Source organism: Thermobia domestica, chromosome 8 (genome assembly GCF_964235325.1).
Source record: "Thermobia domestica chromosome 8, izTheDome1.hap1.1, whole genome shotgun sequence".
NCBI classification, from domain to species: domain Eukaryota; kingdom Metazoa; phylum Arthropoda; class Insecta; order Zygentoma; family Lepismatidae; genus Thermobia; species Thermobia domestica.
The window spans coordinates 7,946,232-7,963,202 of NC_137461.1; the positions used below are offsets into that span (position 1 = coordinate 7,946,232).

The 16,971-nt window shown below is 36.2% G+C and overlaps 1 protein-coding gene across 4 annotated transcripts in view; it reads right to left on the minus strand.

The window, feature by feature from the left end:
• LOC145692671 (phospholipid-transporting ATPase ABCA3-like) overlaps positions 1-16,971 on the minus strand; it is a 354,108-nt gene that overhangs the window by 333,391 nt on the left and 3,746 nt on the right. Inside the window, exon 2 of one of the 4 annotated variants that reach the window (XM_081768049.1) lies at positions 6,136-6,298. The exons of the other annotated variants lie outside the window; for them this stretch is intronic. The gene's annotated coding sequence lies outside the window, so the exon portion shown is untranslated. The remainder of the gene's footprint in view (positions 1-6,135; positions 6,299-16,971) is intronic. 4 annotated transcript variants of the gene reach the window in all.

Here is a 16,971-nt window from a genome sequence, read left to right on the forward strand (position 1 = left end):
ATATCTAGGGTCGACCATTGCAGCACAAAGGAAATTGAGCCAACCCTTCAATAAACACGATTTGCCATGCCGAAAAGTGATTCTTCCTTCAATGAGGAAATTTCGAGAAACAAAAAATTCCAAAAACAAAATAAGTACTCTGGATGACCTCGACAGGCTCGTTCCCATGCCACAATTCAACATGTTACAAATGCCATGCAACGAAGTCCGAACAAGTTTACAAGTCAGTTGTTCCAGGAAGTGAATATTCCCCGTAGCAGCACCTGTATCCGTAAGAGATGCAGGTAGTAAAGCAGTTGCTCCCATCAGATAAAATTTGTTGAGAAACATAACGCTGCTGCTGCGTGCAACGAGAACGAAACATTTCTGCAACACTTAATCTAGTCAGATGAGGCACATTTCAACTTATTTGGTTACATTAATAAGTAGAACTGTAGTTCTGGAGAAGAGAAAACTCTCGCAATGTGCGAAAAAAAAATGCATAGCGTGAAAGTTACTCTTTAGAACAAACGCATGCATATGTCATCAGTCCGTACGTTTTCAAGGTCATACATTGTTTTGCTGTTACTATTAACAGTGAACACTATAACTACATGCTCATTGCATTTCCCAATTCTGAGTTACAACATCCTGGTCTGTCCGAAATGTAGATGCAACAGGACGGTGCTTGCTGTCAAGCAGAAATATAGCCTCTAGAAACTCTTCGCAAACAATTCCATATGCGTCTCATTTCACAATTTTATAACATCAATTGATCATCAAGATCACAAGATCTATCACTGGCACACTACTTCTTTGGAATGACCTGAAGGAGAAAGTATACGCCTAAAAATCACGAACATTTGGTACACTTTACGAAGAAATCAGAAGGGATAAAACAACCACTCCAGTTGACACGCTTCACTGAACATTGCGCAGTGTGAAGAGAGAGCTCGATAATATTTTCCTTGTAGTAGTGGCAATCTGAGAGACTTGATTTTCATAGCCTAATGTAACGTGCAAAACTTCTGTGTCATTGTGTATACACCAGTCTGAATTAAAACATATTGTTTCCACTCAAAATATTTGTATTTAAAATATGTCACATCATTATGTATCTTCTGTATATTTGAAGCATTGGTTAGTTTTGTTTTCTTAAAGGTTCTCGAAAATTTTAATTATGTTTCTTTTCAAAGATCCTTTTAAATTTGAATGGCGAATTTTGAGTTATAACCTATTAAATTTCTCCGAGTGACCCTGCAACAAGATATTCGATAAAATATTTCAGTATTTGTAAAGCATTAGTTCTATAGTTTACAGTATTCTTTGCATGGACACAATGGTACCGCCCAGAGGATTTTAGAGCCTGTGCAGGTTCATATTTGTGAAACGAGTTTTTTTTTTAAGTCTTTGCCGCTTAGATCCAGTACGGTGTAGCGTTTTGTGTGGTTTACGGCTAGTGTTGCATTCCAGTTTGTTTAAATAGTTATGTCCCAGATATCTTTCAATCTAAATATAAATAACCCTCGTAAAGGCTTAGCATAAATGATTAATTCGTTTTGAAAAAACTATATTTTCAAAAGTACTACAAGCACATATATAAAAGGTATATGAAAAGAACCAGAAACTCACCAAGTTTATACACCTTGTACAAATATTCAATATGTGCTCCTTTGGTGACACGACACACGTGAAGACGATATTCGAGCTCATTCGATACATTTTGTTTTATAGTCTTGTCGATTGTCTGTACTGCAGCACTGATGGATTCCAGGTCGGTAGCCAGCTCAAAAATGTAGGGAGCCGGCTGAAGATAGGGGGGCCCGATCCAAAAATATTATAGTTCATCACCATATTATAGTTAATTTGCAACCCTACCGTGAAAATTTTAGGAGGGGCGGCCCTCCTAGACACCCCTGGATAGGGGCTTGATGCATTCTTTGAGCTCGACAAAGGATTGTGGTAGGTAAATGATTGCTAATGGGGGTACGTATACAAGATGTTTAATTACTCCCACAGGAAATAAATCGCAAGGCGTTAAATCAGGAGATCTTGGAGGCAAGGGAAACAAAGCTAGATAATTCTCATCAATTCGCCCAATCCAGCGATGCAGTATGTGCGAATGAGAGAGTGCCCCATCTTCTGAAAACCTTTGTGCTGCCACCTGGAATACACAATACAAACTTGGTGAGTTTGTGATTCTTTTCATATTTCTTTCATGTGTGTGCTTGTAATACTTTTGATAATGAAACTCAGTCACTTTAACAGAAAACTTTCGTGAAGCCTTAATCAGTGCTATAAAGTTGTAGGTGATTGTTCGTGTCAACCCATATTTAACTTTGTCGCTAAGCGTGGTAAACATGCATGATCCTTTCCAGAATTTAGTAATCCATTAATGATTTCTCCATCAATAATGCATGGTAAACTACTTCTGGTAAGACTGGTGGTGTGATCATGTAAATGAACTATCTTGGAGGCGTGAGTGTATGGTGGGAAACTTCCTACACTCTGAGAATTGATCTTGAAGGATATGTGTGAATCCGTCAACTATACCGAATTCTACCCTCGTTTCTGCTTACAAGTCCATGTAAACAGAAGTTGTCGTCCTCCATAAGCTTTGCTATTGCATAACAACATAAAAGAACTCGATTTTATTAATACGGAGTAATTTTTTCATGTATCTATGGCAAGGCGGGACAAATTATTTTTTGATGGTTTAAAGGAAAAATAGACCCCAAAAAGTAAGATAAAATTATATTAATAGAAGATACCTCCCAAATTAAAAAACGAGTTCTGGGTGCAGATTAAGAATATTAAAATATTTCTTTTATCAAATTAAAATTAACAGCTAAACCATATAAATCTAGAAAGGAAGAGTAATGCTTAAGGAACTTATTCATGAGACGAAGAATAGGCAAGTCATATTTGTTCATAAAACAATCTAAACTCTTTGGCTCACTAGTATGCAACGGAATGCAAAATTAGCACAGGAGAGAGTGTTTGTTGCACTTCTTTCCTATTAAGCCCATAATAAATCGTCATACTTTTCCATCAAATATTGTATGAAACTTTTCTTTGATGGTAATTAAGTCAATTAAGTTGGCTGAAACTTTCGCACCCATTATAAACGATGAAATATAAGGATGAATATACTTGCTCATTTGTTTATATTTCTTGATTCTATTGTTAGATTACTTAAACGTATCTGTGTAGTTTTATGGTAGCACCTGCTGGTGTAACCATTATGAATAAGGTTGTAGAAATGAATGGAATGACTATTCACAGTTACTTCCGTTTCATTTCCCTCCTTTATTGCTATTCCCAAAAAAACTTATTTTTGTGGTTCTGTAATATCCTCAAAACGAAAAAAAATATCCGAAAACCAGAAACGTATTGAACTAAACAATACGATTTTGCATGTGATACCGTTATCACAACTCATCTATCTGCTTTCGATTTGCAACTGTAGATAGATTTAGGGGTCTAACAGTTTTTACGGGTTCTGTGAATAGCGGCATACCAAAAGCAGATAGGTCAATTGTTGTAAAGGCATCACATGCAGAATTGTATTGTCTAGTTCACTACGTTTCTTCTTTTCGAATATTTTTATTAGTTTTGAAGATATTACAGAAAAACTCCAAATTAGTGGTAGTGATACCTTTTACCTGTAGTGAAGAGCTTTAAAGAAAGTCCTCGTAAAGTGAATCTGCACTCATGAATGCAACTCCTACCCTGATTAACAATTTACGACATAACGAATTAATTTCGTGAAGAAATAATTACATATTATAAGATAATACATGATCATTCCAGATATATGATATGCAGGCATATTGTCAATCTGTACGCAATAATCTGAGCATGCGCCAGTGATAACATGACAGAACGTCTTAAGAAATCATTTAAATCAAGAAAAGTGAAAGAAAATGTGTGTTTAAAAAAAATCAAGGAATACTCTCAATCTACGCCAATTTTTGGAAGTCACGTGTGATACTTAGCCCTAATATTCTTTAATTTTATAGTTATACAAAACAGATTACTGCTAGTATGCATCAAAAGAATGTCAGCTGCTTTCCGTGTCCACATTATACTCGATTTTAGTGCCACCACATAGCGATTTTCGTTTGTTTTCTTAGATACAATGTTGGATAGAAATAGAACAAGTTCTAATTTAAAACAGTTGTATCAAGTTATGTAACAAACCCAAAAGTTGCATACAACCTGGTATCATACATGTTCAAATTCTACTTTGATGAAATATTTGATACAATATATGATGGAATATTTGTTCGTCTATAACAGGGCTTTATGCATGTGCACACTGTAGTATAGCGCCTGCTTCCTAAGTAAACACTCTAGCAAACACACCAGATTCGCACTGCACTGATTCGGAAAAATATAAATTTTGATTCTAGCCGCAACAACCACATGTTGGTAATCGTTTTAATTGTTTATGCATTTCCAGGTATCTTATTAATGAGAGATTAATGTGAAGTGTATTATTTTCAAGCGTATTACAAACGCATTTAACGGATATCTGACATAAATTAAGAGCCTAGAAAGCGTAATAAGACAATTATTGCATGTATTATAACTTTTCATGGTATAAATGTGGACTATAGGTACCACTTTTTGTAAAATTTACAGGCAAAACATGGAAGTTCACAAGGAAAGAAATTTTTAAAGAACTTATTAAAGTAGGTGACGAACCTGTAACTCACAGCAACGTATACGCAGGACTCCAAAGTTTGCTACATTACTATGATAGGCCTATTACACTGTGGAAACAATGCATACAAAACACTAGTTAGTACTATTATCAAGGGAAATGTGCACAGAGAAAAATCCGTTCTCCGGACAGCGGTATATTGTACAAATATACGTTATCCTCTTGCTTACTACAGAAATCAGTACGGAGCACACGTTATCCATATGCTACATAGGCACTGCCCTTCGATGTTACATGATGCGGTTGCAGGATGTCTGACATGTAACAGTTTTCCGTAGTTCACATGCATATACTTATGTTACATTCCTTAGCTGTATGTTATATACGTATATTTGTATGTGAGATGCTGACCGTCTATATTGTTTCATACGGAAAGTACGTATTGATGGAACACTTATACAGAAAGTATTATAAAACATGCGTTTTCAGTTATACGTCTGCTGTACGTTAAGTCCAAAAACTACAGGAATTATGCATGTAACCTATCTTTTTAAGTATGTCACCTACAATTTTTTTTCTCAGTGTGCATTAATAGCGGCGCCGATTAGTGTAGAGTTTTGGGAGAGTACACTCAGGTAAATGTTTTAATGCTGTTAGATATCCATTCAATAATTCAAGCAGATATATCGAGATATTGGGATGCTCAAGGGATCTTTAAGGGCAAAAACCCCCAGGATCAACGCATACCGGTAGGTATATTCACAGGTGCCCACTTTGACCTAACCACACTCAACACCACGCTCACAAACTCATTTCGACCTCACGCTCACAAAGTCATTTCGACTTCACGCTCACCTCACCGGTCTGACCTCACGCTCACATAACCAGCTTGATTTCACGCTCACATCACCAGTCTGACCTCACGCCCACATAACCAGTCTTACCTTACGCTCACTCAACCTCACGCTCACAAACTCATTTCTACCTCTCGCTCACTCGACCTCACGCTCACATAACCAGCCTGACTTCACGCTCACTCAACCTTACGCTCACATCATCAGTCTAGGCTCAGTTCTTTTCGCTAGCCTATTAGCTAGCACTCGGACATTTGGTGCACAGGGTCGTAGGTAAGAGCTGCGATATTTCGATGTATCGATCGATAGTTTGAAATGTCGGGATTTTTCGATGTCGATTTTTCGATAATTTTCAGTATTTGGATAGTTTTCGATGTTTTATTGTTTTCAATATCAAAGTATACCGATACCACTTTCTCAAGATAACGAAAACTATTCATATAACACGACCTAGATTTTCAATACTTGAACGTTGTCTGTTCCACAGGATTACTACCTAATACAACCAAATATGAAAACTGGTAATAGATCTGAAGAAAGGGGTTTCATTCAATCAATTAGGCATCTCAAGTATATACGATAGATTTCTACTTTTATATATCTACTAAAACGGGAAGTGATAGTAACTCAGACCCTCATTTGGTCTATTGGGTAGCCCGCTGTCCTCTAGTGCGTGTGGTCCTGGGTGAGATTCCCAGTGGAGAAACAATTGAACGAAGAAAGGTGTTAAGAATCCACTACAATCAATAAGTCCACGTCTCTATTAGCAACTTTGGCATAACCATGAAACGTTAAACTGAAAAAGAAGAAAATGAGAGATATCCACTAGTAGTTTCAATTTAAATATTAATTGTGAAATATATCAAGCGATGAATACCATACTCCTCCACATGGTGTACACGTGACACTGCTAGAACTTTATAAATCAAGTATTAGATTTACTCCTATACAATTGGCCAGTTTGAAGCCCAAGCACTGAGGATTGTTGAAAATACTCAACGAGCATACAGTATGTACCATATTATATGAATTGTATTATTTTTTACGAGTTATCTTGGAATGTTTTTTTTCTAATCTCACAATTTAAAGTTGAAGCTACAGTCATTCTCTTATTCTTTGGTGGTTTTAAACCTAGGAGTGGAAATAATTGGCAAAAAGTAATATAAAATAAAATAAATAAATTTTTAAAATAGATAAAAATCAAATATAATTTTACATTGAACCATTGCCTCACATATTCCAAGTTGTAGGGGTAGATTTAATGGACTTCCATTCTTAAATGATTTAAACCACGTGAGGTAAGGATTATGTGAAAGCCGCAATAAGCATATGCACCATAGGTCTTAAAATTGAGAAAAACTAGATAATTTTTTATGTAAAATATTATTAGTTGGTTGGATAAGAGTTTAACGTTTAGTTCAGCATCAAGGCTATATCAGACGTGAACCTACATCTGAACATGGTATCAGAACCGGGCAGCTTCGCCTTCGATGTAAGGAAGTTTACTTGTGAGCCTTGGTCGGTGTAAAAAATTCAATCTTTACACCGAAACATAAGCTCTTCCTAACGAAAGTACGGTAAGTCATTAGGTACAAGTAAATTCATAAGAGAGAGACAGAGACTAATAAATAAAATTTAAATTAAACTGCCATACACATTCTACGTCAACTAATACTCTTTCTAATCATTTCATGAACAGTATTTAAAATACATAATTAATGTTCTTTTAATGTTGCTACCAATAGATATTTTTAAAGAAACTTGAAACACGAAGCAACTCAAGACATAATTCGTACATGCACAAGTTGCATTAGCGATTTCTCAAGTGAAAAATTCTAAGTGTTTCCAGAGAAAGGGAGTGCTTTTCAAATGGAACTGATCACTCTCAGCCTCAGGTTATAACCACTGGGCTGGTTTCTTAGCGGTTTTCTTTCGTTGCTAAACCATGCAGACCGACAGGGTTTTGTACTATTGTGATTGGCAGCCGCATATGTCTCGAGCGAGAACATATGTTCTGGTGATAAACACCTACAGTATTTGCGGCAGATTAATAGGGCCCATACACGGTCGACGGTTTGTGTAAACAAGGATGTTTGTGCAAACAGTTTGACCGTGTATGGTATTGTATGAACTGTTTGCGGAAACGTTTGTGCAAACTTTTTCCACATCGAACTCGTTCAAAAATTGTTTACACGAACATGATGTTTGCGCAAACACGTGGACCGTGTATGGGCATGTTTGTGCAAACACGAGCTTTATTTCCGAGTAAGAGGCCTAGTATACAGACGCTTATTTCTTGCGCTATGGCGTCAATGAATAGGAATCAAGAATTCTGGAGAGAATTTATTGAGCTTTATCGAAATTTACCTGAACTATGTAAGGTAGAGTGAAGATTATAAAAACAGGAATCTGAAAAATGCGGCATATGAGAAATTGGTGGATAAAATGAAGAAAATAGATTAAAAGGTGGATAGAGAGTCAGCGCGGAATAAAATCAATTTTTCAGTATTTCACCACATGCAGTTGAATCCATTCGTAAGTAATTTTTATAGTCCACAGTCGAACTTATCTTAAGTTCGGATATTACCTAGGTAAATTTTGATGACTAAACTTAGACCGTTTCTTGAACCACTCTTTCATTCACATCCTCTTCTTCCGTTTTGGTTTCGCAGTCTTTCCGCTTCCAAAGCACAAGCAATTACTATCGCTAAACGAGCTGCTTCAGTGGACATGTTTACACGATCAAACTCAAAATTGAACTGAAGTTTGTGCAAACAGTTGATCCGTGTATGGGCGAATATTTGAGCAAACACAGTGTTTGCACAAACATGATGTTTGCACAAACCGTGGATTGTCTATGGGCTCCTTAAGAAAGAAGTGTTTCGCTATGCTCATATTCCGATTTCCCAGACAAGATACGCTTCAACGAATTTGTGAACCATGGATTTATACAGAACAATAGAATAGGAAAACAAAACGTACTTCACTCCTTTTACATTCCTATAGATATTTACTAAAGGAATTCACAAGAAATGGATCATCCTTTTGATCAAAGTGTACGGAAAAGACTAAACAGTGTCTGCCTTTTCACTTACTGTATTTTCAAATATTTAAGACAAAGGAGGTCTTCTGCATGCACCTGGTTCACTTTAGTTTGCTCCCGTCTAAAATTAATTCTGAGTTTCCTCATGGCTATCTAATTATTGTAAGGCGTATTAAAGCGGAGGACCCGGTTTCGATTTCTACCAAGCCAGTAGCGTAACCAGAGGTGACTGATCCGGCTTAAGTGCACAGTGATATCAAATATGATTTTGATTATTTTCAGTATTTTATATATGTTTGGGATAATTTGTGTATTTAACTGTGGGTGTGCCTTTATCTGGCAACAGTGTTGAAGTTGCTTAACGCTTTTCTATTGTTTTGTAAACAGTGTGAGTGTAGGGGCAAGAACATGCAGTTTTGGTGGACCATACATCATGGTCGAAGATCATACTATATATAGCACAAACAATACGCCATCGTATCACAAACATTTACAACTAAAGACCTTGTGAATATGTTTATTCTCGTGTATTATTTTTGTGTGCAAACTGAAGTTGTAATCATTAAATACAGTGAATTTATATTTGGTTGCATTCATGTGGTATACGAATGAAGCCTTACAGTCCACTAGTATGAACATTGTTTTTAGGATTGTCATGGTACTTTAGTGAAAAAAACAAATATATGCATTCAAATTGTACAATATAAATAGATATAGATATATACATGTAATATGTATCACCAAGAAAAAGTTGTTTGGTTTGGTGTAATTTGGCCATTGCACGGCATGAATGCTAAAGAAAACTCCCACCTACTAATTATAGTGGAATCCGAACCACTTATTTCCTTTAATTGTAACCACAACCGAGAATCGAAGCTGGGACAAAGCGCACTGAAACAAACATAATAGCCACTAGACCAAGCGTGTTCCAACAACGTTCAAAAACCAAAACCCTAAATGCGAACCAACCAGAGCGATCATTAAACATGGCGCTGGCTTGGACCAGTGGCGGCGCTAGGCTTGTAATAGCAGGGGAGCAAGAGGGGAGGTAAGAAAAATTTTGGGGTGGCGAGGTCATATATATTTCAGTGGCAAATTCTACAGCAGCAGTTTTTTGATTATGAGTGCACCAGTTATACGTAGAAAAATGGAAGGATTCGAAGGAGGGGCGTGAAAAATATTGGGGTAGCGCCACCACTGGCTTGGACTAGGAATGTGGCCCGCCATCCCCTTATAGGGCTAGCGCCTACACGAGCTCACTCTCACTTAGAAATGTAACAAAAAGTTTTTTTTTCTGGGGCGGTGTTATAGCAATGCATATGGGAGTGTGCCAGCCAAGCGCGCGCTTCCTCAGAGCCGAGGGACGTCATCCCTTTAACGTGAAGGGCTTAAGACCGTAGATGCCAAAATGCAATACATTTCATTGAAGCAAATTCAGCAAAAATCACCAAGGTGTATAAATGCTGTACAGGACATCAAGGGACTGTATTAGCAAAATGGAAACCTAGCATAAAGAGTGTAAACGCTCAATAATTAACGTAATTCGTATTTAAACACTTACTGCGTAATTTCTTGGTGCTGAAAAAAAAACTACTTCTCAAAGCCGCATGTGAACACTTCTTTACCTAATATAATCACAAAGAAAACACTATATGGCAGCAAAATATATTGTTTATAGATATCAACATCTCATCTAACACATGAAACAAAAATTAGTCGCTTTTGATAACTTAAATCGGAGCTGAGGTGGAATAAAAATATGTGCCATATATGGCACAGCATGCTGATGCGTATTACCCATGTCAACGAATAATCTGATAGCCATAACTCGCCATAAGTAGACAGAAATAAATGTTATGTCTCTGAGAAATGAAATAGAATTGTAATTTGCTTGATAATAACGAAATAGAAACAAGTTAATTCCATTTCACAGTATGAATCTAAATTAGACTTTCACTCTATGCAAATTCAATAATAAAACGATCGGTTCCATTAGAGTAGTGGTTCCTAACCTGAGGGCTTGAAGAGCAAGTAAGGGGGCACAAACTTCTAATAGAACTAATCTACATTCTGTTAGAAGTTCATTACGATCCCGATGGGAGATCATGTGGTTTGGCTCCCACGTTAAGCTGCAGGTCCACGCTTCATATAACCTCAATGCTAAATGGGACGCTAAACTCAAATGAATCAATTAATTCACGTTCATTACGAATGTTGTAACAAACAGGCGTTAAATTAAATACCTTACAAGTACGAAATATCTATTTAGCAAGAACTATGATTTAGTTAAGAACAAAGTTAGTAAAATATAATATTGCATTGCACTACAACGGTATAGAGAAGCCTTGCTGGAAATAAATATTAATTATAAGAATATGAATATTATTGTTATTATTATTAGCTGAAAGTTTATTTTCCACACGAAAAGAAAAGGTTTGTGACAAATGTGTAAAGTATATTTGAAACCCCTTTCGATAAAAGTGAAAACGGAAAACCTCAGTCCGACTCCGACCCGTGTTAAAAAATCCGTTAACTACAAAGAAGCCTTCATTCTTTTTTTTTAAAAAAAAAATATATATATATATATATATATATATATATATATATATATATATATATATATATATATATATATATAGTCTCTGTTTCCGCGCCTAGGATCCATTTTTCACTCGAACTGAGTTGATAACAAAAAAAAAGTCGACCCAAGTGCTAATCATGTTCAAAAAATCATTTCAAACGGTTCAAATGTTTCCTAACTAACTCTGGACATTTTATGAATATAAAATGGGAACTTAAAATATTTTAGTAATATACCTTCTGACACCTTTATATGTGGAATTTTCGAAAACGCTTGGGCGCATAGCCACTTATTTAAATAAAGAGTATATATATATATATATATATATATATATATATATATATATATATATATATATATATATATATATATATATATATATACAGTAGAGCGTCGATTATCCGAACGACCGCTTAACCGAACTGTGTACTCGCTCGCTTAAAGGATTTTTTTAAACGTTAATTTTGTATACTGTGTGTATTGTTTATGCAAAATGCGTATGTAATATGTACACTCATGTCCAAAATGATTGTCGCGTATCTATAACTGTCTTCTTGTAAGAATATAATTTGTTAATGATTTTTCAGGGTACTTTTAATACTGATACTAAGTGTAAAATCGGGAAATGTATATTTGTGGTAAATTTCATAAGAAAAGAATTGTAAATACGAAAATTAGAATGAATAAACCAAAATCTTGCTAAATGGACAAGAAAGTTTTATTTCCGTTTTATTGTTATTATTTACTGCTCTTTTGACATGAAATTTGCCACATACATGTCTTTGCCGATTATACACATACAAACATTATAAGAAATACCGGGCGATTTCGTTATCAAACTATATTCCTAAAAAAACATATTTATAAACATGCGACAATAATTTTGGATATGAGTGTACATATTTTTGTTTAATAAACTGTACCACATACTATATATTCCTACTAAAGTTGCCTTTGTACGTTACTTTGTAATACTTAAAGAGATGCCTGTTTTTATGAATAAATTTACTGTACAGTACTTCTTTTTGGCAAATAAACATGTACAGTTCGATTACCCGAACAAACCAGTTTTCCGAACACCCATGTCTCCCAATTACTTCGGGTAATCGACGCTCTACTGTATATATCCTAGTTTCAGGCGCACACTCAGAAATTATTGTTGTGAGGGGTCCAAGTTTTGGAGTGAGTCAAATACTACAACATACTACGTCTATGTAATATTCAACTGATGTTATTCTACACCTCCTCCCCCCCTAAAAATAAGTAATTTTTAACTACCGGTGCAGACATGTATTCTGAGGAAAACTGATAGAACTGGACTGTTCATATAATAAAAGGAAATGTACGACTACATTTTTAGGCTATATCAATCCTTTCTTCCAAGCAACCATAGTTTTATTACGAAACTGTGTACATGTCTGTTGAGTTACGATTTTTTTGGGGGGATCCGGACCCGGTGGACCACCCCTGTGTGTGTGCCCCTGCCTAGTTTAGTCTTCCTGATTTTGATTAATTTTATCATATTTTAACTCCCACTACCTTAGGATACACATTTTAAAGAAACTCGTATGATAAAATCCTAGGTTGAGTCCAAAGTTAAACATATTCGGAAGGTCATTTCAAACAATTCAATCGTTTTCGATAATGATTACACGGACGATGTCGATTCTTTTTTTTTTTTTTTTTTTTCGGTTTCCGTTTCCGTTGGTTTCCGGGGACGACAAACAGTTTCCAGGTATCAATTCAGCATCCCAAGAATAGATTCAATTTCGTGCGACAATCTAGATAAATTTCATGGATTGGGGTAGGGGCGGTAAAACATTAAATCCGGCCCTGGTCGAACACTAAAAATAAGTAAATCATCGGTGTTTGCCCGACTAATATTACATAAATGGTATACGTTATCTCCGTTTTGGATAAAATATAGATGAAATATAACTTTAGGAACACACGTGAGCTAGTTGCATCTTCCTAAGTTGTTCCGCTCTATGAACAACGATTAAAGGATTATACGAAAATGAGTTAAGTGGTCGACGACTGGCACATTTACCCCAGTAATACAAAACATATATTTATGGTTGTTCTGCGTAGTTATATTTATACAAAAACAATTAATTGCTAACTATATGAATTTTATTTCCAAGTAAATAGTCAGTGTATACGAAATTATATATACTTATCAAGATGTAATAATATATCGAAAATACTCGCCCAGAAATTATGTAAATTCTATTTTCTATTTGGAGCAGGCAGGGGTGCCAACAGGCTGATTTTAGGGCGTTGATTGTATCCGTTAGACTTAGTTTTGGAAAGAGGGCATATTTTCTTTCAAAATGACAGAATCGCACTTTTAATTATACTATAATTGTCCTTTTAAGAACGGCAACTGTGAAGGTGAATGAATCTCTGTGGCTTGAAATGATAAAATTATGACGGAAGGTGGATGAAAATATTGTATAGACTGATCCTGTTTAGAAAGAATGGACAAAGCCTACTAAATGATGTAGCCTGCAATGTATTCGACATGCGAACCAGTGTGGAAATTCATTGGGGAGGGGGAATCTCGCTAAGAATTTAAGCACTCTGTTTTGGGGACGAATAGTATATTCGGGGGGAAATTGCGCCCAAATAATTGGAGAGATGGGATCCCCTTGGCCGAGGGCGGGAGAGGGCTGCAATTCTTATGTGGTTAACTGCTAGCCCAAGATTCAAGATTCGCTTCACCTCTAGAAAATTCGTAAATAAAACACTGACTTAGGGTACAAAATCCCCATTAAACAATGCCAAGAGAGATCACAAGAGAAAACTATAGTTAAAGGGACAAAGGAAAATATTTAAACCAGTTTGGGCGGTAGGAGGTAAATACAAAAGAATTTAATTGAATCGGTTATTTTATGATACTAAATGATGAATATCCTTGACCGGATTTCGAGGCCAAATACTCCAGTGTGCCTGACAAAACATCAAGACATTCCATGATTATTTTCTACTTGCTTCTAAGAAATACTGTACCTGATGACAAAGACACTAAAACTTCTATCCCAAGTTGACCAATGAAAAAAAAAGTAGCGGAGCAAAGATACTCCCTGCTTATCTATCGTCGTTTCACAGCAGGTATTATCTTCAGATAGAGAAAAATAATCTTTTGTGTAGAGAACAAAAAATCTACAGTGTTTTCGAATTACAATATACTTCTCCCTGCTATTGGAAGGACCAGGTGTCTACTTTGATCCAACCTCACTCAACCTCACGCTCACATCGTCAGTCTGACCTAATCTCACTCAACCTCACGCTCATAAACTCATTTCGACCTCAAGCTCACTCGACCTTACGCTTACAAACTCATTTCGACCTCACGCTCACCTCACCGGTCTGACCTCAAGCTCACATAATAATATCAAGAGGTTAAGATAACGCTGTTGTAAATTTTAAGAATCTATGGTTTTGCGATCTAAATAAAGATGTGTTATGCTACTCTCTTTCTCTCCACTTTGGCGTGGGAGACCCGGGTTCGATTCCCGGCGGGAGCTCATGTGGTTCGGATTCCACGTTAATCAGTAGGTCCACGTCTCATATAGCCTCGCTGCTGAACGGGACGTTAAACTCAAAATCAACTCAACTCAACTCTCTTTCTCTCCAAATAATAATAATAATAATAATAATAATAATAATAATAATAATAATAATAATAATAATAATAAAATATATCTACCCTAAATTCCCCTGAAAAATTCATGTACTTTCCGCTTTATAGTTTCCCAGGTAAAATTGTCATAAATGTCGACACCAGGCCGGTAGCCAGCCCAAAAATGTAGGGGGCCCGGCCGAAGTTAAGGGGGACCCGATCTAACCATATTATAGTTCATTTGCAAGCCTACCGTGAAAATTTTAGGTGGGCAGCGAAAATTTAGCGGGCGACCCCTAGACCCCCACTGGATACGGGCCTGGTCGACACGTGTCATTCGCTTTTCACTTCTTCTGTATTTGCGTGGGGTTTCTAATCTACCGTTGTTCATTAAATGCTGCTTTCTTATATCATATACAGTAGATTTCGCAACGAGAGTGGCCGCAGCAGTTTTATCCACAGCCCTTTTTTTTTTTTTTTTTTTTTTTTGCCCTCCAATCCTATAACATTCGGGTGACTGCACAGATGTTGATGGTTCCATTATTTACAATTAACCATTTACAAAACACAATACTATATACAAGAAGCATAAAAGGGGGATGACACACAAACACGAACGCAAACACACACACACAGCAAATCTTGAGAAGATACATAAATATATACACACAGAATCACACGACAATAACTTAAACTCTGCAAATAGAACTTCCGCACTAAAAACAATAATGTATATAGGCCTATACAGTACAATTGATATATTTACACAAATATTACTAAATATTTTCCACGTATATACGCAAAGTAACGAGGCAATAGATCGCTTTCTCTAGAACAGGAATGTGGCTCTTCAGCGATCGTTGACGTTTGGCAACAAAGGTTGTCATCCTCTCACTGGGGGTGAATGAGATGTAGTGTTGCTTACTCCTCTTCTTGAGATCGTCGTACCTATGACCAAAGAATCGAACTGTGGGAGCCCCAAATGAATACAAGAAAAGATACAATTCTACTGTTCTTAGTCATTTGGAATCGTATCATCAATTCCAAAATTTGAAAACAACGCTAACGGTAAGTTTATTACTCTCATAGCGCTAAATGAAATTCATATGGCAAATTCTTCATAAGACAGCAATTCTCATGATAAGCATGCCACGAGGGAATACATTCTAAGGGAAAATTCGTTTGTTAGGTTTTTAAACGTCTTTACCCAACAGCGAGACTGGGTAGAGAATGGACTTACAGGTTAAAGTGCAATCCGCGGGCCGGATTCGGGCCTACAAAGCATATATCACTTCGGGCCTTTTGGGGCCTAACTTTGTAAATGTACTGTACAACAATATTTATTGGACGTTTGGACCATTCTTCCTTAAGAACTTTTAAAGCAGAACTGCAAAATTAAACTTCTAATTCTGTAAATAAAAAAAATACAATTTTGAGTAAATTATAAAGTTTATGTAATTCGGGTTTATTTCGGGCTCATTTGATTACCACATGAGCTCGGGCCAAATGCTAAAACATATTTTGGACTCGGGTCGGACCTCACATTATAAACTCACGAGCCGGGCTGGGCCCGGGCTAAAAATTTCGGCCCGTGCAGACCTCTACCACGTGCACTGAAGGCGAGTGCTCTGAAGGAACGAGGGTTCCCTTAGATGAGTTATTTTATTTCCTTATTTAAAACTGGCAGAGTTACGAAATGACATTTTCTTTCACTCAACCATTTCCACAATTTTTATTTATTCATTTATTTATTTTACAAATTCATTCTCAAAGTAAACAATGATTTTTCACCAGGGGGGTATGGACACATAAGAGAAACAAGAGAACATGTTATAGATGTAAAACTATATAAAGAGGAAAAGATAAAATAATTAAAGAAATACGTATCTTTCATATATAAAGTCTGAGCTGTGAAACATCGTGTTGACGTTGACTTCAGTAAAAATCTTGATTTGAAGACGTCCGAATCAAAAAGCATTTGAGCATCGGACAAAACTTTTCAAGAGCAGCACACACGCACACACACACACACAAAAAAAAAAAAGCTACAAGTGGAATCAATGCTTTCTTATGTAAACGCGATAGTGTAGACGCGTTTTTCAAACTGAAAGAACATTTTCATAACAAAAGGGACTTGATAAAAATAATAAGACTTGAACAGCAAGGTGGTATTTCCTTTGAAGAGGGTATTAGCCAATAAGTATCTCTAAGAAATTTAAA